At 44.8% G+C, this 25841-nt stretch overlaps 1 protein-coding gene across 1 annotated transcript in view; it reads right to left on the bottom strand.

Annotated features, from left to right (window-relative positions):
• Positions 1-15263, bottom strand: part of FAM107B (family with sequence similarity 107 member B) — a 128497-nt gene extending 113234 nt beyond the window's left edge. The window contains exon 1 of the mRNA XM_051644092.1: positions 15219-15263. The gene's annotated coding sequence lies outside the window, so the exon portion shown is untranslated. The remainder of the gene's footprint in view (positions 1-15218) is intronic.
• Positions 15264-25841: the final 10578 nt, after the last annotated feature.

Genomic DNA, 25841 nt, shown 5'->3' with positions numbered 1-25841 from the left:
TAACCTGGCACCAGCTGTTTGGGTTATTGTGGGGAATGTCCCCTGCCTCACCCAACCTGCTACAAAGCTCCTCCATCCCATGCTGTGCCAGGAAATCTGAGATATGGGGAGCAGAGTGGACAAGCAGAGGGGGCAGGAGTTCAGACAGGGGCAAGGTTGAGCCAAGGAAAATGTGCAGGCCAAAGCTGGGAGGAGAAACCAGTACTCCCTTCCAACCCAAACCATTCTATGATTCTACGATAGGAAGGATCAGCTTAGGCAGTACCTCACAAGCTGGGGGCACTGAAGTTGTAGGTGCAAAGGGACTCTATAGAGGACCTTTTTGTAAATACAAGGCAGAAGACTTGGTTTGTAAGAATCTCCCGGAAGTCAGAAGAAGGACAATCTGCTTAGGACACGCTCAATAAGTTGAAAACATAGCACAGTGCTCTCTCCTGCATCTGTTTTGCTTAGAGAGTAGAATAAACCAAGGAGAAGCCACTAGCAGAGCTGTAGCAATTTGGGGGTGCAGCTAGCAGAACCACCATATAAAACACTGTGACAGAGTAGGAAGGGGGACAAAGGAGGAGAAGGGGAAAGGGAAATGAGCTGCCTGAGGGGAAAGCAGCCTCTATTTGCTTCACTCAGCAAGGCAGGGCTTAATGCCTTCTGCAGGCAAGGAAACAGCCTTCCACTGCTGCCCCTTCCCAGCCCACGCTCCTGGCAGATAGCTGAGTAATAAATCTGTCTGTCCCTCAGCAGAGAGATGCCTCCCCTCTGCATTCCTCTGCAAACCTGCAAAGGATTATTAGCTAAATATCTCCTTTGGAAATCAAAGCTAAACTTCCAGATCTCCTAATCTGACCCTGGCAGCTTGTCAAGCTGTAGAGCTACACAAGCCTCCCAGTCGTAAGAGATCCACTATGATATCATATGCAGTAAAGAAAAATATGCATCAGCTCCCTCCATCCCAGTTACCCAGGGGACTCCTTCCCAAACATCCCCACCCTTATTTTCTAAGCCAGTTGAAGGACAAGCATTAAAAGAGGTTAAACAGGAAAGTGCAATATCTCACCTCTAATTTATTCCTGAAAAAAGTTTACCTTGCTGTATTAGATTACCCGTGTCCCCTGAAAGACCCAGAACATTAATCCCATATGCTCACCACACTCCCCTTAGGTAAGAAGAAAGCTGATGTGATGCCAAATTCCTGTATCAGCTCAGTAACTCTGCTAAGCTGCTCCTTATTATTCCACTTATGACTCAACTTGCAGTGCAACTCTTCTGGGTACTTGTCCCCCACCTCCACCTGCAGAGAGTAGGCTGGCAGGATGGGTGAAGCACAGCATTGGAAAATATATACCCATTATCTTATTACCCTTCGTCATTGCCAGAAATCCATACTGACCGAGGGCCAAAACACATTAAGAGCCTTTGAACTCATCATTTACAGAAAATCACCAGCATCATTGTTCTTGTGTTATTTCTAGAGGTCAGCAGGTGTCACATCTTTGTGAGAGGGGAGCTGAAATACCCACACAGGTATGAAACAGCAACACTTCAAGAAGCTGTACTATGAAAGCAGAGTTTTCTAACGTACAGACATGGTGAATATTAATACACTCATTAGATCTGATCCAAGTTTTCCATCTTGGCTTTTTGCTTTGTTTTCTTTGCCGAAAATCACCACCAACGATTTATTTAGCAGAATAATGTCAGGCATGATGGACTGGGGGAAATGAATAAAAAGTGAGGTGATAAAATACATTTTCAGGTCTCCATACTGCTCCTGTTCAAACCTCACTGACCTTGGGAGTAACAGGAGGGGAAGCAGGACTGGGACAGGTTTCAGTCACCTCCCAAAACTTGCCTCAATTCCAGATTTTCAGCATCAGAGCAGTTTCTCTTTCCCTCCCATCTCTGCCTTCCCACTGGCCACACTCTGGCTGCCATTTCTCAGGTGACAGGCTGGATTAGGGACTCACATCCATCTGCATTTACTTCTCAACCTTTTCCTTCCTTCAAGCGCCCACCACCCCTATGGCTGAGCTTAAGCCAACTGCACTGGGTCTAAAGCTGTGAGCAAAAAGACCTCATGGAGCTCATCAGCCCCAAAACCTGCATTATTTGACTTGTTTGGGAGGGGGTGGGAAGGAAGGGGGAGATGATGAAGCCCCCAACAAGCCCCTCAGCATTTCACCTTGTAAAGCAGAGGATTGGTAGCACATCTTCTCTGGTTACATGCCCATGTGGGCTGAGTGAGACACCACCTTGTCATGTCAATGTGAACTACTAAAATGATGGTAGTTTTGTCTAGCACTCAAAGTAAGTCTCCTAGGAACAGCATTAAACCAAGCTGGGGTCCAGATGCTTCTTTATTTCTGAATATATGCATTCCTTCCTCTTGGGCTTTAAGACCCAAATAAGCTTTGCTTATTCCTTCTCCCTGTCCTGGCCACAAAGGTTGAACCCCTGAAATGAAATAGCACAGCATGGACACACTGCAGGGCAATATAACAACCAACACACTCAATCCATACTTTCTCATTTATCTGCCTGCTGTCCAGAGCTGAGCAAAGCTTGAGCTCATATCTTGCCAGGCCTGAGCAGCTACTCCTAGGGCATTCCACTTGTGATGGTGTTTATTTTCTTGCTTCATAAGGCAGTCAGGGCTGCTAATGAGCTGGTAAGTGGGAGAGAAGACCAGGAGAGTTGCTGACTTGGGAGGAGAGGAGTAAGCATCCTTCTCTCATCCCTGCCCTCCCTTCCTCCAGAACCATGCCACTGTGATGCCTCTGATTTCCAAGTCTCCCACTTCAGTCCTCTTCAGACAGTAGCTGTCTTTTGGGGTTTGGTTTTGTTTGGGTTTTTTGTTTGTTTTAATTTTATTTTATTGACAAATAATGCCTCTAACCAGGCAGATCTTAGTGAGATATTGTGCCTGTTCTCTGTGTGTGCATTTTTGCTGATTTTGTTGGAAAACAAAGCTCCTTCCTGTAGCTGGTAGCATTTGTTCTTAGGCTGAGGAATGATGGCTGAAGGGAGCAGCAACAATAGGGTTCAATGAGTATTTGTGTTCAGGGGTGTTTCTCTCCAAGGCAAATGTGTGAGCGAAACTAATGATGATGAAAAATGACGTAAGTGTTAATATTATCTCTGAGAAGAAGTTAAATTACACTAGCCTGGGGAGCTAAAAGAATGGTTTAATTAAAATCTGCTTGTGTCAGCCTTCTTCCCTACGTATATAAGCAAAGCCTGCCAGGAAAATCCTCCTACAGCAAAGACAAATCCTTCTGAAAACTGAAGAATCACCCAAAAAAAAATTAAAGCCAGAAAAGTAAGAGCAAGCAGTTGCTTAAGGCTACCAGCTCCAGCCAGGGCTCCAGAAACTGGTTCCAGCCCCTGCTGTCCCTGGAATTACACTGGAGCTGGGGCACCAGGAACTTCCCAGCCCTCCTGGGTCTCCCCTCTCCCTTTCTTGGGGGGCTCAAGATGCAACCAACCTCCTTCTCTTTCTGGGACACCTTTATACACTGCTCCTTGTGTGTGCATGTATGCATGACTCCAGGGATGCTCCACTCAAAAGCCAGGCACGCTCAGAAAGAATGCTTTGATACTAATTTATTTGCTTTTTCCAGTCCAAGGGTGTTCTTGCTTTTCTTAGTATCCATAAGGACTCAGAATATGTTCTGTTTTTTAAAAGATGACAGGAACTACCATCTAACATTGGGTGAAGGGCAAGCATGAGGGGATGAGATTGGGAGGGAAGAGACAAGATGTGCCCAGAAAAAACCCTGCAGAGATGGTGGTGAAGGAAGACAGAGTGGGCCTGCCATGTCCTGTTGCAAGAGGTAACAGCTTTTATTGAATGTGCTGCAGTGCATGGGAGGAGAGCACACAAGCTTTGAGATGCATAAGCCTTCTCCTGTGCCTACCTATCATGGTTGAAGCTCTTGTTTCAGCCCATTGAGGACAGGCTGAAGAAAAGCACCAGCAAATCATGGTCATCAAAGATGGACCAATGAAACCTGGTATTTTTCATCTATGATTATTCCCTCTGGGCCAAATCATATAAGGAAAAAAGCAATCCTGAGATAAAAAGGAGGAGCAGAACAGGCTATGGGAGCAATTAGTTGCTCTCAGTTGGTCTCCAAGAAGCCACAGCATGAGGAACCCAGCCCACATCAGCCTCTGCCCAGGGCTGGGAGAAGCACAGACCTGAAGGATATTAGAGCCCCAAGCAACAAAGATGAACCTGAAAGGCTGTTACATCCACAAGGTGATTGCTTGATCCTCCATTGGCTTCTCAGCAGGAGCAGTTTCATTTGACTGGGGAGACTAGAAAGGCCAGAGTTGAACGTGAAAAGAGTCTGAGAAATGCCCCAACACATCACAATAATGAGTGACTTCTGCTGTTGAGTTTGGGCCAGCTAAACCTTGGCAAGGTGAGAACCAAGGGAAGGTGACACTGCTTTGTTTTGTACCCCTTTGCTGAGCTAGAGCAAGATTCCTGGAAATGCCCATCTCCAGCAAACAGCAATCATGTCAAGAAGTATAGTGGCAGGGACTGTGATTCCAGAGAGGAACTTATAGACACAGAAATTCTCTTCTCCTGCTCTTCTACCTCACCTATACCACTACCATCATGTATCATTTAATGACCAATTTTAAATACTTCTATTTTTCACTGTTCTGAGTTACACATGAAAAGACCCCATCCTACTAGTGAGATTCTTCAGCCAGTTGGTAATGACTCACAGTAAATAATTTTAATTTACTGGTTCAGCTTGTTGTTTGAACTTCCTGAAAGATGGGACTGCCACTCTTTCCTTTCAGAAGCTGTGCATGATTTCAGACCAGAGTGTCTCAAGATCTGGGACTTGATTTCACACACTTTTCTGTTAAACAAAGTTGTAATACTAGATGATACACTGCTGAGTTCTTCTGCAACAAAAACAAACGTGTCTTGAAAAGATGAGATTGCAACATTTGAAATTATGTACATTATTATCTTTAGCTGAAACAAGAAATCTATTCTGGTGGGGTTTTTTTTAATTATTCATTTACAAACGTCACAATTAAGAAAAGCTGCAAAGAGTGGAGACTGTGTATAATGGGAAATGTATAGTAATAGGATAATGAATATTAGATGCTTCTGCCAAAGGGTCGTATCTGATTGAATACTAGCAGAGGAATTGGAAGAAAAATGATTGTGTACCTCCTCCAGAGAGTGGAGAAAAGCACAACATGAAGGACTGAAGTTCACTCAGGTTTGGAAGCTGAGTAGAGAGGAATAGGACTGAAACGGATGTTTTTGTTGCAAGATAGGTTTCCTTTTAGCCTCTAGAAGGTTGTCTTCTCAGCAAGGAGACAGCTCGGACTGAGAAATTTTGGCATACAAAAGGAGGGGTCTGGCAAGGTTTGGCAAGTCCACAGAAGAGGCTGGCAGCAAACAGGAGAGCTTTTAGACAGGTTTGTGGAAGCAGAGGAAGACTTGGGCTTAATGTTAGAGGAGGAGTTGCCCATGGAGACATCCAGAGAAGCTGAACATGTGTTACTGTGGTCCTCATTGGGAAGAGAGCAAAATTTCACAAACACAGATAAGTTTGTCTGAAAAATAACCCACTGGTGGAAGATGGACCTTCTGTACAGGTATTGATGCTTATCTGGGTCACTTGAGCACTTGCTCTTCCTAGTGATGACACCAGTCAGTCAGCAAGAAATTGTATCAGCCATTTGAAATCTCATTGAGCTGAATCCTGGGCAGCAGAGTGATGCTGCATTTAGTTACTCTTTCTTTGTTCTTCAGAAGGGTCTAGATAACACAGCTGGGCTGTGGAAGATTTAGGTCTACCACAGAAACAAGGTCCTCTACTATTACTACTTTTTGATGCCCAGCTTTGGTTAGCTGGAGTTGGTTGCTACAGACACTGAGTGAAGAGCTCACGTTCCTTGGCAGCAAGAAATATCTGTCACTTTAGGCACCTAAAACTGAGTTTAATCTTTTGATACCCAGCAACTGTTTTCATAATATTCCAAAGGACAGACACAAATTCTTTTACCAAACAGGTCCATTAGATCTTTTTACTCATCCTCACCATTACAATCTGAAATTGCAGACCAAAGAACATGTTTTACAGTATGTGGGTCTAGATATTATTCAACAATTTCACTTGCTGAAATGTTTGTTGCCTCTGTTACACACCTCTGCTTAGCTTCTCTTCTTGGAGCCAGCACAACAGTAGGGCTGGAAGCAGCTATGAATGTGTATAGGTGAAAAGACTGTCCTATCACATGATTCTGTGATTCTGTCCCCAGAGAAGGTATCATCTTGTTAGCCATGGCATATGTTTGCTTTGTGTCAGGGCAGGAAAGCTAAGGGTCCCTTCTGCTACTGCTGTGGCATTCTCCTGCTTCATTAAAGAGTTACAAAAAAGCACTCATTTAAACGGAGCAGCTGGAGAGCCACAACTGCTGGTGTATGGAGAAAAGGTGTGGAAAAGAGAATAGGGCTACATTCAAAATCTGTAGCTGCCCCCAAATTACAGGAGTCTGACATTATTTTTGAAGGGGTTTTAATCTCTGCATAGTCCTTACCCAAAACAAACCTCCATGTGCACGTTCTGAAGCCTGCAAAGCTCAAAGAACATCATTTTGCATCTGATGCTCAGGCCCTGAAATCAATGACAGTCTCTCTTGGGATGAACCCACCACATCAAACACTTAGGTCTGGCTGTGCCCAGTTGTTTCATTAGGGAAGATAATGGCCTAGATTATTTGTTTTGCACCACTGTTGGCACACTTACTTGTGGTCTAAATGCTTCCATTAAAAATAACCCAAGAAATAAGACCTTTCTTCTTCAGGTTTAGATAGGACTTTTCTAAAGGTCAGTATTTAGGCACGTTGGTTGGGAAGTGGCTGAACACTTGAATTATGGTATACTTAAACAAGCCATTGCCTTGCAGATATATATATTGTGTTACCACCTTGTCCCAATGTCTTTAGTATTATAAAATCCCTAGGTACAACAGTCCTCAATCTATCAGTGTGGGACAAAAAAGAAAAGCAGAAGAAATAAAGATAAACGTTGTCATGCCAGAAGCATGTGATGCCATAGGGAATGGAGTCTGAAGATCCCAAAATAGCCATATACAATCTATTGTATCTGAATATAATGCTATCTTTATTATGATACACATAGTATATGTGTGTGTGTATATTTATATATCTAATACATATATAAAAATATATATGATCTATAAAGTTTTTGATTTCTTGAGCTCCGTGTCTCTGGGCTAATATACAGTCATGTTCATGTAGGACTTGGTCTGGTGTCTCACCACCCTCACTGTAAAGAACTTCTTCCCTATGTCCAATCTAAACTTACCCTCTTTCAGTTTAAAAACATTACCACTTGTCCTGTCACTACAGCCCCTACTAAAAAGTCTGTCCCCCTCTTTCATAAAAGAACCCTTTAAGTATTGAAAGGACACAGTAAGGTCTCCCTGGAGCCTTCTCTTCTTCAGGATGAACAACCTCATCTGTCTCAGCCTGTCTTCATAGCAGAAGTGCTCCAGCCCTCTGATCATCTTCACGGCCCTCCTCTGGACTTGCTCCAGCAGGCCCATGTCTGTCCCCTGCTGGGTACCCCAGAACTGGACACAGCGCTGCAGGTGAGATCTCACCAGGGCATAGTAGAGGGGGAGAATCACCTCCCTTGACCTGCTGGCCATTATTCTTCTGATGCAGCCCAGGACAAAGTTGGCTTTCTGGGCTTTGATTGCACATTGAGGCTTGTGTCCAGCTTTTTATCCACCAGTGCCCTCAAGTCCTTCTCTGTAGGTCTGTTCTCTCCATTCCCCAGCCTGTATGGATACTGCCAACTGCCCTGACCCAGGTGCAGGTGCACTTGGCTTTGTTGAACTTCATGAGGCTTCACATGTGCCCACTCCTCAAGCCTGTCAAGGCCCCCCTGGATGGCATCTCTTCCGTCCCTCAAAGCATCTGCACCACTCAGCTTGGTGTCACCTCCAAACTTGCTGAGGATGCACTCAATCCCACTGAAGATATTAAATTGTATCGGTCTTAATAAAGACCCATGAGGGTCACCACTCATTACTGGTTTCCACTTGGACATTGAGCCATTGGGGGAACAAATCAAAGGCCTTCCAAAAGTCCAGGTAGATGTCATCAGTAGTTCCTTCCTTGTCCACTCATGCAGTCACTCCATTTCTACGGCCACCTAGTCAGGCACGATTTGCCCTAACTGAAGCCATATAAACCTTTCTCTTCTGCTTATACTGCAGGAAAAGGGGTGGCTGTGACTGTATCAGATGGGAAGACTGATGGGCAGCGAGGCCTGGATCAGTAAAAATCTAGACATAATCTAGTTGGAGGTCTGTGACTAGTGGAGTCCCTCAGGGGTCGGTTCTGGGACCGGTGCTGTTCAAAATTTTCATCAATGACCTGGATGAGGGAACAGAGTGTGCCCCCAGCAAGTTTGCTGATGACACTAAGCTGGGAGGAGTGGCTGACACACCAGAAGGCTGTGCTGCCATTCAGAGAGACCTGGACAGGCTGGAAAGTTGGGCAGGGAAAAACTTGATGAAATTCAACAAGGGCAAGTGTAGAGTCTTGCATCTGGGGAAGAACAACCCCATGGACCAGTACAGGCTGGGGACTGACCTGCTGGAGAGCAGGGTAGGAGAAAGGGACATGGGGGTCCTGGTGGACAGGAGGATGACCATGAGCCAGCAATGTGCTCTTGTGGCCAAGAAGGCCAATGGCATCCTGGGGTGTATTAGAAAGGGTGTGGTTAGTAGGTCAAGAGAGGTTCTTCTCCCCCTCTATTCTGCCTTGGTGAGGCCACATCTGGAATACTGTGTCCAGCTCTAGGCCCCACAGTTCAAGAAGGACAGGGAACTGCTTGAAAGAGTCCAGTGCAGAGCCACGAAGATGATGAAGGGAGTGGAACATCTCCCTGATGAGGAAAGGCTTAGGGAGCTGGGTCTCTTGAGCTTGGAGGAGACTGAGGGGCAACCTCATCAATGTTTACAAATACGTTAAGGGTGAGCATCAGGAGGACGGAGCCAGGCTTTTTTCAGTGATGTCTAGTGATAGGACAAGGGGCAATGGGTGCAAACTGGAGCATAGGAAGTTCCATGTAAACATCAGAAAAAACTTATTTCCTGTGAGAGTGACAGAGCCCTGGAACAGGCTGCCCAGAGAGGTTGTGGAGTCTTCTTCCCTGGAGACATTCAAAACCCACCTGGACGCATTCCTGTGTGATGTGCTCTGGGTGATCCTGCTCTGGCAGGGGAGTTGGACTAGATGATCTTTCAAGGTCCCTTCCAAGCCCTAAGATTCTGTGATTCTGTGATTCCGTGTGAGTAAGAAGACACAACATTCACAGAGTTTGCTTTAGCAATGACATCAAGGCTGCTGAGCCACAAAACAGCAGAGCTGCGATGTGTCAAGTCATAAATAACTCATCATGAGGAAAGTGTGCACCATCTGGGCATGGAGCCATAGCACTCATCCTTAGATACGCATTCAAATCAGCTCCATTAGTATCATATTATTCTGTAATTACTCCATTGATTCAAACTGCATCTTATCTCTCCCTGCAAGCTGCAAACACCCTTTAATTTACTGAAAGGAAGAAGGAAAGAGAATGATAATGTAACATCCACACTGTTCAGAGCAAGGCTATGGAGAACATGCAAATGGGGCTTGAAAGTCTGCAAAGGCTGAACACCACCAGTTCTGCAGGTGCTGAAGTCAGCAAAAGCATAAATATGAATGCTAATGGGATGCCAGTGTTTATTTAAGCAGCAGCATCTCAGTACCCTCGTGCTCGCCCTAAGCGTAGAAGGGGTATGAACTCTTCAGTGACCCTGAGCTGTTCTGTTCATCTGTTGGTGATGAAACCCAAAGCCTGTCAAGTTTCATGTGGTTTCCAATTTCCTAGTGGAGGTTTCAAAGTGCTCTTGTTACAATATCTTGTTTTCATGAAGTACTTTTCATGAAACTTTACAAATTATCCTCCTTAATCCCCTTGAAATGAGGGTCTTGTGACTTCCAAGAACTCCTTGAAAGCTTTACTATTTCTGTTATTATTGTTGGCACACAGGAGGTTTATTACTACCAAGAGCTGTTGGAATAGGTTTCAGGGTGAGAGAGGGCATGAAGAAAACTCTTAGGCTGTCCCTCATCACTCTGCTGTGCAAGGACCTGTTGAAGAACAGCAGCTGAAAGCTGCATGACCCCTCTGCAAAAAGTACCCCAGCTGATACAAGCTGAGAAATGAAGGGGCAGGAGCTAGATGTAGAAAAAGAAAAATAAGAGCTTCTTATCAAATAGAGGAAATTGCACCATTTTGGTCAAGGTCACATCTGGAGTAGTTCTGTATCAACTAAAGCAATGCCCTGCCAAAACTAAGAGGGAAGGATGCTGGATGGGGAATCCTGCAGGCAGGAGAGGGGTGGTGGTGCTTGTCACACTGTGCAGAGACGTGCCAGCCTAGAGCTACCAACGCTGTTGAGCACCAGCCCAGGGGCTGTTTGATCAGAGCTTGCTACTTTTGCTACTAGGATGGATTTTATTTTGCATATGTGCAGAGCACGGAAGTAAATGAGTTGTGAGTTGGCCAGGATGAAAGGCTCTGTGCTGTGCAGGCCATTACCTCTCTGTTTATATGGGAGTGGAAAGCAAAGAAAAAATGTAATGAGAAAGTCTGGTTTCACTTAGGTGCTGTTTATACTGAGAAACAAGAACTCCTGGCCCACACACACTCTCCCCAGACAGCTGCCAGCTAAAAAGTCAAGATTAAGAGGAAGCAATGAAGGGAAAACACTACAGTAGTATAAGCTACTAAGAGAGGTTTTGGTGGTAAAGCACAAGGAAGCAGAGCTAAAAAAAACCAACTTGTCCTGTCCAAGGAATGTCTCAAGTTACTTGGAGCACTCTGGCCAAGTCACCAAGGCCACAATTTCCCAGCTGAATTTGCCAAAGTGTTAAAAGGTAAATGTAATTTAAATAAATGACAACATTTTATTTGAGGTGCTAAGCTCCTGCAAGTGCTGGAGGAGCCAAGGGTGTTAATGTTTCTCTGGTAACCACAGCACATAGTTGAGTGCCTAGCTTGAGCACTTTGAAGTGATGGGTTTTACCCTCTGGGTTTAATTTGCTTTAAATTAAAGCAAATTTCCACCAGAGTAAGTTTGGAGACAATAAAGGTAGTTTTTGCTTGTTTTGCTGGAGAAAAGACTGTCCCAAATTTCCACAGTTGCACTGATGAAATGACTGCATTCCTCTTCTGCTGAGGGGTGGAGTGAAACCTTTGCAAAGGTAAGCAAACGGTTCAGTATCAACTAGCTGCCCTTCACCAAGTAATGATGTTCATTTCCTGCTAATTTTTAGCTATTAACTAGTCATCAAAATACTTAACGAGTCCCAAAATGTGCTTGAAATGCTTCCTTCAGCAGTTGGACACTCAGGCCCACGGGGTCATCCTGCACTCGGGAGGAGTTGAACACAACCATTCTGGTCTGTTTTCCCAGGAGAGCATGAGCAGTGCCAGGAATTCTCCCAAGACTTCTGTCCCTAGGAGCTGGTTCTACAAAACCACGACTATGTCTGAGTTTGACTGTGAGAAGTTCCGTTATTTTCACTGGACTGTTCATGTTTTCCATGCAGTTTACTTATGGGGTTTAACTTTAGTGTGGGGCTTCATCTAGGCAGATACTGCTATGTTTCCTCCATCTCAAGTATCCTCATCTCATCCAGTCCTGTATCTCCATTAAACAAGCACTTTCCTCTCCTGTGAATGTGTGACAAGTCACGATCAGGCTGTTCTACAGTTGATCTGCATGGGTATAAACAATGGTGCAAAGTGTCAAGGGGGAAGGAATTAAGCTCTCAAATCCTTGATGCAATGCACTATTCAAACCCCTTACATATAAACCAGACCTACAAACTAGCCAGATCCAAAGAACAAAATTAGGATGATAATAGAAATTTATCTTCTGTGTGGGAAGGGGTATTCATGGCGTTTCTTTTTAATTTCCCAGACAGCTGCAATTACACCTTTGAATCTGGGAGTCTGTCATTATTATTTTTCCACTCAGATCAGATCTGGTCCAAAGCCTGATAAAGTCATTGTAAGTCAATATGGTACTTGAGCTTGTTTGTTGATGTCCAGAGACTTGAAAATGAACTTCACTGGGTTAAATTCACTCTCTAGCTTCTCTAGCCAAACAGTTAACCTAGGTATGGAAAAGTGCAGGTGAAAAAGAGACAAAGTTATGCATTTGAGGTTTGAAATTAGCTGTGAAGTGCTCTAAAGAGGTCTATGTACCAAAAGTTATGACAGACACTGTAAATAGGAAATCACAGGTGAGATTGATTTCAATGAGGCTCCCCAGGTGCAACGGAAGCACAGCTTCCTTCAGAAAACCTAAAATTCCTAGGATCTCTCAGTTAAGGTCTCAGTTTCTGATTTTCTGGTGTCTCAAAGAGCTTGAAAGGGAAGAAATTATTCCGTGATACATTAGATGATGTTTGGATTTCTTTTATTTCAGAAAAAAACCCAAGCTGAACCCTGAAGGTCAGCAGAGTTCAAGTCAGGTGAATGATACTGCTCATAGAAAGGGTCACTAATATGCTTTTGTCAACATGAAACATTTATTGGAGTTATAGCACAGTTGTTGGTTCAGAACAATAAGGCTTTCTCCCAAGTTTCCAGCTCAGAGTTTATCAGTGGCTAAAACTGGACTTGGAAATGAAAGATGGGAAAATTTTTGATGTTGTAGCTGAGGTTGAAAGACTGAGCAAGGAGCTTTCAGTGTCTAGTTCTGAACAGCTTTGATTCATGGCCTTGTAAAGTCTGATACAGACCCTCCAGGCAGCATATAAAATACAAAAGAATTAATTCTTTACATGTCAGGACAAAAATGCTAGACATAGAGAACTTCACTGACATTTAATCATGCTTTATTACTGAGACAACCTCTAAATATGAAAACGATGGTCAGTTATTTACAAGCACGTTGCTGCCACAGTGATTTGTGACCAAACAAGTCCAACTCAGTCTCTTTGGTGATTATAGTCAAATCTAGTTTTTGTTTGGAACATGTTTATATTGAATTTAAGGTTGGCTCCATCTGGATTAAATGCAGTCTTCTCATAAAAGGAATAATTGATCAAATTCTGGATTTGGTTCCATGCATGCAACTCCATTGTAATCCAAAATATGTGACTACGTGTCCCAGTGGAGAGGGTCAGCTGGAAGATCTTGTTAATTAGTGTATTATGTGCTCAAATTAGAATTTTATGCTGCTATTAGTGAAAAATGGACGATCCTGTGCTTGAAAAGGATTATGCTGACAGGTAGACAGCAGGTCTCTTGGTGCTAGAAGTCCTCAGCATATTTGGTTTTAGCCCCTTGCTGATGTCATGTTGAAAATGAAAGACAGAAAAGATTATGAGCATTTCTCTGGCATTGCTTCAGCTTTTGTTGAAGAATTTGATGCAAGAACATGAATTGAAAGTCTCCTGCATAAGACTGTGAGATTCCTGTGTTGACATAGCACGCCTGCCTCTTGCCACTTAGCAGGTATATGTTATTTTAATTTCTAGATCTCACCATGATTGCATAGGAAAGAGGACAGAGAAGAGCAGCAGAGGAGCAAAGGCAGGGTGAGGTGGTTGGAAGGGAGCAGACAGGATCAGAAAGAGGGGAGAAATTGTCACGAAAGTGTTGTAAAGCCAAGAGCACCACCAGCGGATCCCACTTCCTTGTGCTTCTAAGCAGTATACATGCAAAATACATATGTCACATAACCACAGAAACACTGACTGGAAAGAGCCTCCTGAGGTCTCTTGTCCGCCCTTCTGGCTCAAAACAGGACCACTGCCAACACTATGTCAGTTCAGCTGTGGCTTGATCCAGCAAACTCGTGAAATCCTCCAAGCACATCACCCCCATCTCTTCTGGGTGACCTCTTCTCATTCTCCATTACCCTCCAGGTGAGAAAGCCTTTCCTAAAATCCAACTTGAATGTGTCAGTGAGGGAGACCTTGACAACATCTGGTTTGGCTTCTTGAATGACAGCTGGACTCAAAAGACTTACTCCATCCAGACAATGGTCAGCTAGCCCTTCTTCAAAATCTGACATGAAAGAGAGATCCCAGCACCTCCATAGCCAGCCTTTCCTCTTACACTGAAGCAAATGATATTATTGGTCTTAGGCAGCTCTAGTTGTTCCCTATATTCTACACAGGGACTGTGGTTGATGGCAATGGGACTGAAATGGTGGTCTACAGAGTCCCCAACTCTGGTAATAGCAGCATAACCCAACTGGAAACCCTGATTCTGACAATTTTCTTAATTCCAGTAGATATATCTCATATTAAACTTTTTTCTAACACTTCTTCTACAAGAAGGACAGATATCTTTACCAAACAGAGTATTATCTGATTGTGAAGTGAGGAGAGGCACTCTTGAATATATGTGATTTGGCAGGGAAATTAACAGAGGAATAGACTAGTAAATAAAAGCTGTGGTATAAAAGTTGAGTCACACACATGTGGCTTCTATTCCTCTATGCTTATCAGGGAGAAAAAAAAAGTGTGTGATCTCCAGTTACCTAACCAAGAGAAAATGAGAACAGTGCTATTTGCCCATTACTATTCATTATTGCAGTAGTACCAACAGCAAAATACTCAACTTTGTGATCTTCATATTCAGACAAACAAATTGAATTAACCAAAACTGTACTCAGAACTTTACTATTGCCTCCAAGTACACACAGACTAAAAACAAAGTGGAAAAAGGATTCATTGGTGCCACAGCCTTAAGCCACCTGCCTGAGGTGGTAAAAATGCAGTATTCAGTCAGGTCAGTGGAAAGAAAAAAGCCTGTTCATTTCAATGAATTTTGGATCAGGTCCAGAATAAGTGAGGATCACCAAAAGAGAGGAAGATGACTGAACAAAATATACTGTAAAAGCACCTGGTATTATTACAAATATCCCCTAAGCCTTCTGATAATAATTCAGGAAAGCTATAGCTATGATGCTGTACGATTTTAGTAAGAACAGCCATTAGTCCCTTCTTGTCTGTGTGCCAATCAATACAAGAAAAACAGTCCTATGCATTTTTGATTCTCCCTTCTTACACTTTGTTAAAGTGAACCAATTCTCTTACCTCCTTGCACAGTGGCTTGTAGAACACTCACCTTTGGCACGTGGATGATGGATGGTCTGGGGATGTGAGTACAGAGTGCAATAACTTCATGGCTTAGCTCATTTGCAGCAAACACTGATGACTCCAAGGGAGCAGACACTGCCTGAGCAGCAATGTGGTTGCTAGAATTGCTGCTTTTGTGGCTCTGTTTTGCAGAGCATCTGCTGGCTTTGAACATCTCCTCGCTGTCCTTCTCTCCTCCGCACTTGACGCTGCTGGCTGCTGTGGCAGATGGCTGCAGGCACACTGCTGGGCTTGTCTCTGTTTTCTCCTCCTCCATGGCTAGAGGGCTTGCATTGGGCTGGTCAAACGGAATGTTTTCGTGTGTGTTTCCAAAGCAGGTGAGCAGGGCTGAGCAAGGGAAAGGATGCATCTTGGATGACAGGTTATCGGATCCGCTTAGCCTGCTTTCCACATCCGCATAATCAACAGGCTGCATTCACATCCAGGAGAGCACCCAAAATGAAAGCCCAGGCATAATACCATTCCAGCCTTCCTCAGAGACAGCACCCTCTTTTCTGCTGTCAGGAGCATTCAGAAGCAGGGTCCTGCACCTCCTGCTCTATCCTCCACCGAAGTCAGCCCAGTCTCTCCTTGCCCTATTGTCTGCAAGGCAAAGAAGTCCAGACACAATAAAAATGTTTGCAACCCCTGCATGCTCTTCCTCAGAGCTGTCAGCAGCTAAACAAAGCCCTCACAATAGCCCCCTGGCCCTGGCAGGCTATGGTTACAGGAGAGGACACTACAGCACCAGGCAGTCCTCAATTAATAGTGCTGAGGCCTCAAGTTACCTGGCGAAAGAGGCAAAATGATAACGTAGCCCAAGCTCTGCAGCCATAACAGCATCACCACATGTATCAGTGTCATCATCACAATAGTGTAACTGCCTCTGGTTACACTGCTCAGATATTTACCAGTGATAAAACCTCAAATCCTTCCTCTATCACTGACTTAGATCAAACATGTGCTTTCAGGTTCTGGCTGGGCTACTCATTGTTCAGAAAGAAAAATGAGTGGCTGCTTTGGTCAAGGAGGAGATGATGTGGTGCTGTGTGGGCACCCCAGGTCCTGTCCAGGTAGGATCCATCCCTGCAGCTCCTCCTCTGTCCTCAAAGCATCGCCTCTCCCAGCTCCTCTCAAAGGCACCCACTGCTCCTCCTGCACCCCTCCATTCCCTGGGGAAAACCAGGGAAGCATCCTACTAGAACTCATCTGCCGTCAGCATAAGGGGAGACGTTTTCTTTTTCAGTGTGCACTGGCTCATCCCTGGCTGCTACAACAAAAATATGTGGGAACCAATGGAAGGAGGAAGAGTTTGTAGTTAGAGCAACTGCCTCCAGAAAATCCCAGTTCCTTCTTTATTGTGCTGCTGCAGGCTTCCTGTGAGATAGCAGGGATGTTATTTTATCTCTATCTCCATCTGTAAAAAGGAGGAGAGTAATAACTTGCTTTTTTCCACCCACTACGCATATCCTGTCTCTTTGTAAAAGGTTATAAACTCTTCAGGGCAGCAGTTTGCTTTTAAGCTGCTGGTACAAAAGATCTCCAGATGCAAACATGGCATCTACCTGCTAATAACATCTAAAGAGAAACGCTGGGTTCCAGTGTTTCCCAACAAAGCCATACTCTTTCATTTCCTTTTCTAGCCTGGTTTGTTGTTAGATGTTGTTAGATGCTTGTCATACCCTCCCTGTAACTGTGCCTTTTATCTTACTCTAAGGTTTGACATTGAGCAAAAATACGATATATTAAGAGAAATTCATGTTTCCAGTAGTTCATCTGGAACCAAAGTGCAGAAGGTTGAGGGTTAAATTTCCATTGTGTCAACAGGCAGTGCCTGAAGCAAAACAATCATCTCAGGCCCCTCATTAACCTCTTTGTACCCCTTTGGAAATATGTCTTGCACATCAGCTTGTCTCGATGGCTTGTGTTGGGTTTTAGAAAGATCCACAGTGGCCTCCAGCTTGAGAAGCAATGCAATTTGAGCAGAATGGGCCCTTGCTGTCCTGTATTCCTCCCTGGTTTGTAAATACTGCTGGGGAGGGTGAAGACCATGCAGCTCCTGGAGTGACAAAGATGCACCTGGCAACCCCAAAAAGCTTGAAAAATGTTAGGAGAGGATCTGATAGTGGAGAAAGCAAACACAGAGGGGGAAAAATGTGCGAAAAAACTGTAAATTCTTTAAGCATTATCTGTGTTACAGTCATGGAAGAGGATGATTTTGGTTCGTGGTCCATCTTGCTTCACTTCTAGGGTGAAAGCACCAGCACCAAGCTCAGTATTCCCCTTCAGCAAGTGCCAGGAGACTTCAGTTCCCAGTTCTAAGAGGTTTTTCTGTGTTATCTTCTAAACTCAGCTCTACATTTTTAACTGTTTATGTATTATATGATGAGCAGGCTAGATATAGTACCTCTGGGGTACTTGATGTCTTAGCACATTCAAATATCATAGAATAATAGAACTATTCAGGTTGGAAAAGACCCTTGGGATCACTGAGTCCAACCATCATCCCTACTCTACGAAGTTATCCTCTAAACCCTAAACCATATCTACCAATAAAGTCATTTCACCATGACTGTATTGAACAAGGGAGCTTGGCTGCCCTCAGCATGTCCAGAAAACCCTGGATATTGGTTGCAAAAAGTCTTTGTAGGCCACAGTGGCTGGGACTTTGGTTGTGGATAGACACCAGGCCAGGTACAGACCCATGTATGTGGGCCAATCGAGCAGTATAGATGGCGCTGACACCACCAGCACACACCAGGCAGATTTATCATAGAATCATAGAATCATAGAATCCTAGGGGTTGGAAGGGACCTCGAAAGATCATCTAGTCCAACCCCCCTGCCAGAGCAGGGTCACCTAGAGTACATCACACAGGAAGGCATCCAGGCGGGTTTTGAATGTCTCCAGCGAAGGAGACTCCACAACCTCTCTGGGCAGCCTGTTCCAGTGCTCTGTCACTCTTACAGTAAAAAAATTTTTCCTGATATTCCTCTTAAACCTCCTATGCTCCAACTTGTATCCATTACTCCTTGTCCTATCACTGGTCTTCACTGAAAAAAGCTTAACTCCATCGTCTTGACACTCACCCTTTACATATTTGTAAACATTGATGAGGTCCCCCCTCAGTCTCCTTTTCTCCAAACTAAAGAGACCCAGCTCCCTCAGCCTTTCCTCATAAGGGAGATGTTCCACTCCCTTAATCATCCTTGTGGCTCTGCGCTGGACTCTTTCAAGCACTTCCCTGTCCTTCTTGAACTGAGGGGCCCAGAACTGGACACAATATTCCAGATGTGGCCTCACCAATGCAGAATAGAGGGGGAGGAGAACCTCTCTTGACCTACTAACCACACCCTTTCTAATACACCCCAGGATGCCATTGGCCTTCTTAGCCACAAGGGCACACTGCTGACTCATGGTCATCCTCCTGTCTACCATGACCCCCAGGTCCCTTTCACCTACACTGCTCTCCAGCAGGTCAGCCCCCAACCTGTACTGGTGCATGGCGTTTTTCTTCCCCAAATGCAAAACTCTACACTTGCTCTTGTTAAACTTCATCAGGTTTTTCCCCGCCCAAGTCTCCAGCCTGTCTAAGTCTCTCTGAATGGCAGCACAGCCTTCTGGTGTGTCAGCCACTCCTCCCAGCTTGGTGTCATCAGCAAACTTGCTGAGGGTACATTCTGTGCCCTCATCCAGGTCGTTGATGAAGATATTGAACAACACCGGTCCCAGTACCGACCCCTGAGGGACTCCACTAGTCACAGGCCTCCAACTAGATTCTGCCCCATTGACTACAACTCTCTGACTTCTTCCTTTCAGCCAGTTCTTGATCCACCTCACTGCCTGATCATCAAACCCATACTTGATCAACTTATCTACAAGGATGCTGTGGGAGACGGTGTCAAATGCTTTACTGAAATCAAGATAGACCACATCTACCGCTCTACCATCATCTATCCACCTAGTAATTTCCTCATAGAAGGCTATGAGGTTAGTCAAACATGACTTACCCTTGGTAAAACCATGTTGACTGCTCTTGATGACCCCCATCTCCTTGATATGTCTAGAAATAGTGCCAAGGACAAGTTGTTCCATTACCTTTCCAGGGATGGAGGTGAGGCTGACCAGTCTATAGTTACCCGGGTCCTCCTTCTTGCCCTTCTTGTAGACTGGAGTGACGTTTGCTTTCCTCCAGTCCTCAGGCACCTCTCCTGTTACCCATGACTTACCGAAGATGATGGAGAGTGGCCTAGCAATGACCTCCGCCAGCTCCCTCAGCACCCTTGGATGCATTTCATCCGGACCCATCGATTTATGGATGTCCAGATTATGCAACTGATCCCTAACCCAATCCTCATCTACTATGTCCTCACCTATCTTGACTACTTCTGGGGTTATATGAATCTGGGGCTCATGGGAAAAGCCTGCAGGAGTAAAGACAGAGGCAAAGAAGGCATTCAGCACCTCTGCCTTCTTCATATCCTCTGTCACCAGGGCACCCACCTCAGACTGAGGTACCGACCCCTGAGGGACTCCACTAGTCACAGGCCTCCAACTAGATTCTGTCCCATTGACCACAACTCTCTGACTTCTTCCTTTCAACTAGTTCATGATCCACCTCACTACCTGACCACCACACATGGTGACATTTCTTTAGATGTGTTCCAGCTGGGCAGGTTGCTTCCATCAGGGGAAGTTGGGGAAATCTGAAGGCTGCTTTATATAGTTCTTTTATAATGAGTGCTACTAGTTTCTGAGGTGGATTTAGAGCCTTGTTCTTACAGCTGGCTTAACAGGAATTGAAATAAAACTTCTCTCTGAGCACAAGTTGTCCTTGAGCCAGGAGTACAATCTCTTCTGCTTCTACTTTAAAGGATTCAAGATTAAAAACCACATTATAGTTCTAAAATGTCCTTTCATACATTAATGACACTTGAAGCTTATGAGCCAGAAGAACATTTTAATATAATTGACACTTTGTAACTGATCAGCTTCATTTACTTTCTGCTCTTTTTGCAATTAAACAACCAGCCCTCACAAGTTCATACATTTAGAGCAACTTTCCATTTTTCACTCTCACCCACTGATAATAACATGGCGTGACTGTGAGCATTATGTAAAACAAAAGGGCAATGACAAAATACTCCCTTAGCTTCAATGGGTTTACTTCAGAGACAGATTTCTTTTGAATTTACAAACAAGCACTGTAGCCTCTGTGCAGCCTTTCTAAAATAACACAGACCTGCCCAATGGCCGATTTTTAGGAATCACCCTAAAAGGCAGGTCACCTTCAAGGAACAGAATAAATGGGATTATCTTCTTTGTAGCTTAAAATCATAGAATGGTTTGAGTTGGAAGGGTCTCTTAAAGTTCATTTAATTCAACAGCCCTGCAATGAGCAAGGACATTTGCAACTAGGCCAGCTTGCTCAGAGCCACATACAACCTGCCCTTGAATGTTTCCAGGGATGGGGATCTACCACCTCTCTGGGCAACCTTTGCCAGTGTTTCACCACCCTCATCATAAAAAAGTTTATTCTGTATATTTAGTCTAAATTTACCCTCCTTGACTTTAAAATCATTCCCCCTTCTCCTGTCACCACAGACCCTACTAAAAAGTCTGTCCCCATCTGGGAACAGGCTGCTCAGGGAAGTGGTCAAGTCACCATCTCTGGAGATTTTTAAAACACATGTAGATGTGGTGCTTAGGGTTTAGTGGTGGCCTTGGCAGTGTTAGGTTAGTGGCAGAACTCAGTTTTAAAGGTCTTTTCCACCCAAAACAATTGATGATGTTTGTTATGGGCCCCTTTAAATATTGAAAGGCCACAACAAGGTCTCCCTGGAGCCTTCTCTTCTCCAGGCTGAACAACTCCAAGGCCCCTCATAGAAGAGATGCTCCAGCTCCCTGATCATTTTTGTGGCCCTCCTCTGCACTCACTCCAGCAGCTCCATATCTTTCCTGTGCTGGGTACCCCAGAGCTGGACACAGCACTGCAGGTGGGATATCACCAGAGCAGAGTAGAGGGGTAGAATCACCTCTCTCGACCTGCTGGTCATGCTTCTTCACACTGGAAACTTATCTTAGATGCATCAGATTCATTTCTGGACCCTCATGGCCTGATCCAGTGTCCTGGAACATGCTGATGGCTGGCTGTAGGACAACTGCTCTGCTTGCACAGGTTGGCACACAGATGCAGCAGATTGCCAGATGCCCTTTTGGAAATGAGCTGAAGGCCATTTTCCCAGTGGGGATTTTCTCAAACAACTCTGATTTTTCCAGCTTCTCCATAACGGGTGTGGGAAAGGAGAGGGTGTCTCAGCCTGCCCTTCGGTGGTCTGCAGCTGTGTTTCTCCTCCCCACAGCAAGGGGCAGGCTCTGCTCTAGGCTAAAGAGAAATGCTGGTCAAGCCCAGCTTGGGGAAATCATTCTCTGGCTGCCCCTTTCCTGCTCCACTGGCTGAGCCAAACCCCCTTCCTCTTGCACACCACAGATGGCTAATTAGGATCATGGAGAGAGGAAACCTGCTCTGTGGCCTTCTGTGCCAGGAAATAGGCTCTTCGTTATGCAAATGAGACCCATTGCTGCCTAATTCTGCCTTTGCAGCCTGCAAATACAGGCAAAGGGAGGGAGCCTGCAGGTTGCACCCAGAAGACTGCACAGCACCCTTGGAGGACAGCACAGCACCCTTGGAAGATGGCACAGCCCTGCTCTGGGGGACTGGGAATCTGATTTGGCATATGGATAAAGAGGGGCATCACAAAGAAGGGAATTATGTTTAGAAGGAAAGATGGATTTTGAAGTTCTTTTCATGCCCACTGAGACCTTCTTTGAATCCTCCCCATACTGACTTTAAAATATCATTATTATTGTTTAACTTCAAGGCACTGTCATTACCTCTCACCCTTAAAATTGCCTCTTGCTGCTTGACTGTCCTAATTGCAACGTGAGTTACCTCTCAGCATAAATTCACCCAATTCCTTTGACTCTGCGAGTCCTTAAAAATCTGTGGCTAACAGAAGGATCCACAGATCTGAGAGCCCTGAGGAACCATGCCAGATACCCTGTGTCACACACAGGCCACAAAATCTCACTCTGAAATTTCTGATACAAGGAAAAATACTGGTATTTCCTTCTTTACTAACAAGAGCCTTTAAATACATCATTATATAGGATTTCAGCTGTTTATTGTTCTTTCTGTTCTTTCTGCTTGCTGAACAAAACCTGGTCTTCATCTCAGTGCAGCAGTGATTTGCAAGTAATAAAACCAGAATCAATTTAGAAGGGCAACAGAAGGAGTTATTTTTAAATTGTATAACTGCATTTTGGTTTGTACTTCCCTGTAAACCTTGGGGTGTTTTGTAGAAACACTTCAAAATTGTTAACATTTCATCTACATGAAAAACTTTTTGCTCTGTATAAATAAGTAACCTTCTTGCTAAGAGTATTTTTATGGAAAAAAAGAACCTACCAAAGCAATTGCCCTCTCATGAAATTTTTACTTTGGTAGATGATCTTTCTTTTTAGAGAGCCTCTAAATAAAACCTGCACTTGCAGTGACCTTGACCAGAACTAGGTGATTAATATAAATAGGGTCCTTAACCATTTTGGTACTTTCAATTTAATTTTGGCAATGTCTGCACACCACTTGGCATAGTTTACTCTGCAGCCTTCCTGCTTGATGTTTGGGAAAATGGACAGTCTTGCCTGTGGCCAAGATCCTGTATTTAATCAAGAAATAAGATCAGAGTATCATAGGAAGATTGAGGTTGGAAGGGACCTATGGAGGTCATCTGGTCAAACTGCCTGCTCAAGCAAGGCCACCCAGAGCTGGCTGCTCAGAACTGTGTCCAGACAGCTTTTCAATATCTCCAAGGACAGAGAATATACAACCTCCCTGGGCAACCTGTGTGAGTGCTCAGCCATCCCCATAGTTAAAAGTGTTTCCTGATGTTTAGAGGGAACCTCCTGTGTTTCAGTTTGCATCCACTGCCTTTTGTCCTGTCTCTGGGCACCACTGAAAAGAGCCTGGTTCTGGCCCCTTTGCACCCTTCCTTTAGGTATTTGTATACATTTATAAGATCCCCCTGAGCCTTCTCTTCTCCAGGTTGAACAGTCCCAGCTTTTTCAGCATTTCCTCATAGGAGAGATGTTCCAGACCCTTAATCATTTTCATGGTCTTTCACTGGACTCTCTCCAGTATGTCCATGTGCCTCTTGTACTGAAGAGCCCAGAACTGGATACAGTACTCCAGGTGGGATCTCAGGTGAGAAGAGTAAAGGGAAAGGATCAACTCCCTCAACCTGCTGGTTACACTACCTCTTACACAGCCCAGGATACCATTTGCCTTCTTTGCTCCAAGTGCACTGTGTGGGTTCATGTTCAACTTGGTGTCCACCAAGGTCCTTTTCTGCCAAGCTGCTTTCCAGCTGGTGGCCCTCAGCATATACTGGTGCTTGGGGTTGTGCAGGACTTGTACTTCTCCTTGTTGAACTTCATGAGGTTCCTGTTGGCCCATTTCTCCTGCCTGTTGAATTCTGGATGGCAGCATGGCCCTTCGGCATATCAGCCACTCCTCCCTTGTTTAGTGTCATCCAGTTTATGACTGCATAAAATCCATTTTAGGTAGCAGTGGGTGGCTTAACAAACTTCATTCATTAAGTCCAGGAACCACAGCAAATAACTCTAATATTGACAGGCTTGGGTCCAACAGCAAAAGCTGGGTACCCACTGCCTGACCTGAATCAGCGTGGGCAGCCGGTGGAGGGGGCTGTCCTTCAACATTGGGCTGCCTGCCTGCCTGCATATGCAATACAGGCAGTTCCCAACCAACAGGATGAAATATGTGTGTGTGTTGATGCAATGCACTTGTTTAATGTTTGCTTACAGTGCCTGAGCTAAACACAGATGGCAGGGTTTGCTACTGCCTTTGCAGCAGGGCCCTGCAGGCATCGCACTGCCTCAGCTCCTTGCTCAGCCCTCACAGGCAACCATCCAAAGGCACCACTGTAACATCCTTGAAGTTAATTATCCAGAACTTCAGGCAGTGGGAATGGTAACCCAGCTACAGAAGTTTTTAACACGGGGTTGTCCTTTTTACAGAATTTCCTAAGCACAGATGGCTCCTCACCACGATACACTGAGCCCTCTCTCAGCTGAGCCTGCAAGACGGTCCATGATGGAGCAATTGCTGTTTAACCTCCAGCCAGCTTCCACACTTCAGGTTTGATTTGTTTGATCGAGTCTTTAAACTTCTTTTTTTCATTCCCAACCCCACACCAGGCACACACACAGCTCACAGGTGCAGCTTTCCAATGCTTGACTTGCCCGGGTTGGTTTTGCCAGCTGCAGCTGGATGCCTGATTAAACAGGCAGGAATCCCCATCTCAGGGCCCACAATGCATCCAACAGCTGTCTTGCTCTCTCAGAATGCTCTGATTTCGATGAAAATGGTTTAAAATAGCTGCTTCCCTCTCACACCCACCCTTTGACTTCATGGTGATATAATCAGGTCACGATAAACCACAGCATGGCTGTGCTCAACTCTGCCTTTAAGAACAAATATTTGGCAAGGACAAAAGTTGCAGGCATGTTCAATGTCCTTCAGGCTTGGAAAATCTGGCCATTTAATTCAGATGTCTCAAATATTAAATTAACAGCCAAATTTAAACAAACTTCAACACTGAAAATCTTATTGTAGCAAAATATCTTCTGAAGATGGAAAGTCATGGCAATCCAGAGTGTGATTTGGGTGTGAAAAAGCTGAGTCAAGCAGTTGTAGGTTTGTTTGAGGCTGGATGAAGGGGTCAGTACTACTGTGGTTAAAACTCCTGGTTCCCAGAGGCATGTGAAAATGCCAGAATTGCAGATTCCACTTTAAAGAGTCCTTGGGCTTGTAAAAGTCTGAAAACTTACCCTGGGAGTAACTAGTAATTCACTAACATGTGCCTATGGCCCTGTTCAGCTTCTAGAAGGGAGGAGACAAAGAGTGCCCTTTAGCAGGAAGGGAACAGATCCTTCAGGATCTGCTATCAAGTCAGTGTCCCACACTTCACTCCTCTTCTGCTCTGCACTCTTTGTAGCGGACGCAGAGAATTATCCCATCAGTGTCCCACCAGATCAAGCTGCATCAATCATGGGCAGCTGGGGGGGGAGAGGAGCAGTGGAGGCTGCTGGGCTCTGGAGGTGACCAATGCAACACATCTCCTGTGCCCAAAGGCACCTCATCCTGCTGCTCCGACACCCTGGAGCTGATGTTACACAAAGAGAGAGAGCAGGAACAAGCAGGGAATATTAAAGAGGTAGATTTTTAGCTAATAAAAGAAAGATGCCAAATTTGGCTGACCTGAAAGCATCCTCCTGCTCTTGCCCCCCTCCTCCAGGATATTATTTGAGACAGCTACCAATTTCATAGCTGCATTTTGAGATCCATGGCAATTATCCAATGGTAGAAATCCCTCAGTGGAAAGACTGAGGAGAAGCATTGTCCATGTTTCTGACACCGACCCGGATCTCTGCCCCGGCACTAACAATGGCACTAACAATGCTGTTAACTTCCAAGGAGCTCTTGGCTCTGCCCAGCAGGCAGCCTGCCTCCAGTGCTCCCTACAAGTGA

This window comes from Apus apus, chromosome 1, assembly GCF_020740795.1.
Source record: "Apus apus isolate bApuApu2 chromosome 1, bApuApu2.pri.cur, whole genome shotgun sequence".
Classification (NCBI taxonomy): domain Eukaryota; kingdom Metazoa; phylum Chordata; class Aves; order Apodiformes; family Apodidae; genus Apus; species Apus apus.
Note: the sequence above shows the minus strand (reverse complement) of the source record. Positions and strands in the feature narration are given on the sequence as shown.